Source organism: Artibeus jamaicensis, unplaced genomic scaffold, assembly GCF_021234435.1.
Source record: "Artibeus jamaicensis isolate MK-2021 breed Jamaican fruit bat unplaced genomic scaffold, CSHL_Jam_final contig_797, whole genome shotgun sequence".
Classification (NCBI taxonomy): domain Eukaryota; kingdom Metazoa; phylum Chordata; class Mammalia; order Chiroptera; family Phyllostomidae; genus Artibeus; species Artibeus jamaicensis.
Genome location: NW_026521977.1, coordinates 28,095,868 through 28,099,481, shown reverse-complemented (window position 1 = coordinate 28,099,481; position 3,614 = coordinate 28,095,868). Strand labels below are relative to the sequence as shown.

The window sequence follows — 3,614 nt, the reverse complement described above, 5'->3', positions numbered from 1 at the left end:
GCAGAGAGCAGAGGCAGAACATTTCATGTCTGAGTTCCAGGTAAAATAATGGCTGTATTTGCATTTTTTAAAAAGACGCAAGGAAACAATCAAAACTTGCCACATTCTTAGCTGAAGGGTGTTTGGGATCCTGATGATTTCACTCTGACCCTGTTCCGAATCACTTGTGGTTTTGCCAGCACATACTCCCCCAAGTATACTTTGGGGTGGAAACATTCCATATCTCTAGTCAAAGTGCAGAGGGGAATTGTTTTCTGAGAAGTCCCAGCTAACTCTGCCCAGCTGGTTTTGCTTAGAGGAGTGTGGAAAAGTCCTTGTTCCTTTCTAGGAGAAAAACTGCACACGCACATTCAGATGCACATCATTTGGGGTCTTTTAAAGGCAGGGCAACTCGTACCTGGATAGGGAACCTTGGTCAGGTGGGAGATCTTCGCAGACAACAGCTGAGCCGTGATGACCTGTCTGACGTCTGGAGAGGGAAGACCCACGCCAGCTCTGTGTTTGCACGGGAGCACGTTTGTCCCAGGGGATAGTGGGCTGCCCCTGAACTCCAAGTGCTGCTGACTCTGCAGGACAAACACCACAGCCTCTCTCTCTGCGCTGAGTACTCTGTGAAGCGCCTCAATTACACAGGGCTGGGCAAAAGGAGGTTTACAGTTGTTTGTATAGAAAAGGACATGTAGGTTATGATTATCATGGTAGCTTTATTAACTCAAAAGAATGTCACGATGGCACAATGAACTCAGGTACAATCTCTCAAGTGCTCAAATTGCTGGCCTTCATTATTTACACATTCCCATCATCTTTGCAAATCAGTAAACAAGCCTGAATTTCAGTGACCAGCTTGGGTTAGCCCGACTGCCTCCTGAGGTGGTTGAATTCAAATCGACTTTTGCCCAACCCTGCATTGTCTAACTCTCATGTAACTCTCTGAGCTAAGCATTATTGAAAGCCCATTTAACAGATGAGAAAACTGAGGCTTAGTTGTCCAAAGCATGAACACTAGTGGGTGGTAGAGCTGGGATATAAATGCAGGTTCTTTCTGACTGGTGTTTCAACTGCTAGGATACTTGGCTCCTAAAATCTTAGGTCTGATACAAGTAGGAAATGGGCTTGACCTGTGTCTTTGGAGGTGACATTTGGAAAAGGAGTCATTACACACCCAATCCCCACCACACACACACACTCCAATCTCTCTGAAGCACTCCTAACACATGTAGCATTTCTTCCCTTCCTTTAACAAGGCAAACTAGGGACCTTTCTGGAGAATCGTTCAGCATTATTTAACAAAAGCCTTAACATATTTACACTCTTTGACCCAGAAATTACTCTGCTAGGAATTTACCCAGTAACCCATATATTGCAGGCTTCTCCAGCCTGTGGGTACAAAGGGCGGCATTCCAGTGTCACCTCCTAGAGAAGCCCCGATCCCCGTCCCTCCCTCTCCTCATCTTCCTTCAAAGCACTCAGCTCCAGGTGAAATGACAGAATCCAACTGTCATAGAAGGGACGTCCCATGGTAGCAGGGACTGTCTTAACTCTGCTCTGTCCCCAATGACTGAAACAGCATCTGACTCATTGGAGGCCTTCAACAGAAGTTCACGAAGGAATGAATGAGCTTCTGTTACATAAATGCCTCAAATCTCAAAGCTCTGCTTGACTGGCAGCAGGTTTGGTCTTTTACAGATGCCCCCTCTTCCACACGACTCAGGCTCCCCTTGAGTTTCCATAAATGGGCCAGGGTCGTCGCTCACCGCTACTGCCAGCAGGTGGAGGGGGACACGCAGGCATGTTCCTTGAGACCAGAGTCCACCAACTCTGCCTTGGGTGAGTGCGCCCTTCCTGCCTACTCCACTCTCCTTGGGGTCCTGTTTCTGCATCCAGGGCTCTATTTTTAATAGTTACATATACTACTTGTATAATGATACGTAATCATTATTTTTATTTTTATTTATTTTTTAGCTTGGGCAGGATGATGGCCCCACGGGGATGCTCTACATGTTCAGAGAATCTTCTCTAGTAATGCACTATAGAAATGATCCCTGAAAGAATAGTCTTCGTAATCATTATTTTTAAAAATCTAACAATACAGACAAACATGTAAGGACACTCTTCTAGGAAAGTTGGTGTTAAGATTAAGAAATCGTTGAGAGGATGGTGTTTGGGGAGGAACTAGTTCAAGTCCCTGCACCGGGTCCCCCATCCCAGGCAGCCCCCATAAAAGCTGCCATCTCTGCTGCCATCACTAAACTCGCACACAAGGCCTTCCACATCCCAAACGCAGTCTTGTTTGTTAAGGGCCTGTGGGGAAGAGATGGGAGTTTGAGAGAAGTACAGTGAGCAGCCGGCGGTCCAGAAAGCGCTGTCCACGTAGGCTTCCCTTTGTTCAGGGCAGGCTTGCCCTGTGATGTAGGCAGGCCACGGGGCGAACCCAAGTAGGGAGGATGCAATCCTAGGAGTCATTCAAACTGCTTGGGTGTCCTTTTGACTTTGGAAGGAGCAAAGAGGAAGCTACCTTTGAAGTGTGATTTTTTTAAAGTATATTTTATTGATTATTCTGTTACAGTTGTCCCAATATTTTCCCCTCTTGCTCTTCCTCTTCCCCTTCTGGCATCTCTATGATCTGGATGTTGGCACATTTGGAGATGTCCCAGAGTTTTCTTCAATCCTCCTTGGTTTTTTAAATTCTTATCTCTTTATTCTGTACTGGTTGACTATTACTTTTTTTCTTGTGTTCCAAATTGTTGATTTGAACCCTGGCTTCCTTCCCTTCCTTGTGGGTTCCCTGTGGGTTTTTCTTTATTTCACTTAGTGTAGCCTTCATTTCTTCCCTTATGCATTTGTTGTACTCCTTGAGTTCTCTGAGCATCCTGAGCACCAGTGTTTTGGACTCTGCATCTGATAGGTTGGCTATCTTCATTTCACTTAGGTGTTTCTGCAGCTCTGATCCATTTTTTTATTTGGGCCATGTTTCTTTGTCACAGCACACTTGCTATGTTGTAAGGGGTGGAGCCTTAGGTACTTGCACGGGTGGGGGAACCCATTCAGCTGCCCTGTGGTGGTATATGTGGGGGGATTGTTGGAGAGGAAACAATGCCCCTTGCTCCACACCTGCCCAGTTTCCAGTCACTTCACCCATCTCCCGTATGCGACTGGTGCTCCTCCAGCTCGTGCCCTGGTGCCGGTTCCCAGAGTGCGTGAGTTTGTATACATTCTAGGACCATGGGGGTCCTTTAAGTGGACTCTCCTGAGAGACCAGCAGTTTCTTCTGTCACCCCAACCTGCACTGGTTTTTTATAGCCAGAAGTTATGGGGACTTATCTTCCTGGCACTGGAGCCCTGGGCTGCGTGGTCTGGCCTGGGGCCGTGATTGCTGGCTCCCCAGGTGTCCCTCCGGGTTTTTATCCACCACACGTGAATGCGGGACTGCTGTTCCGCCTGCCGCCCCCACCTCATGGCCACTGCGCGAATCTTCTCTGCCCCTGCTTCCTGTCTCCACCCCTCTGATCTGTCTGGATGAATGTGGCTTCTTTAAATCCCTGGTTGTCAGACTTCCGTATGGTTCCATTTTCTGGCAGCTCTGGGTGTTTTTTGTTTTGAGGCCAGCTGTGCCC

General features: G+C 47.5%; 1 pseudogene; it reads right to left on the bottom strand.

Annotated features, from left to right (window-relative positions):
* Positions 1–1,978: 1,978 nt before the first annotated feature.
* LOC119064494 (uncharacterized) lies at positions 1,979–2,058 on the bottom strand (annotated as a pseudogene).
* Positions 2,059–3,614: the final 1,556 nt, after the last annotated feature.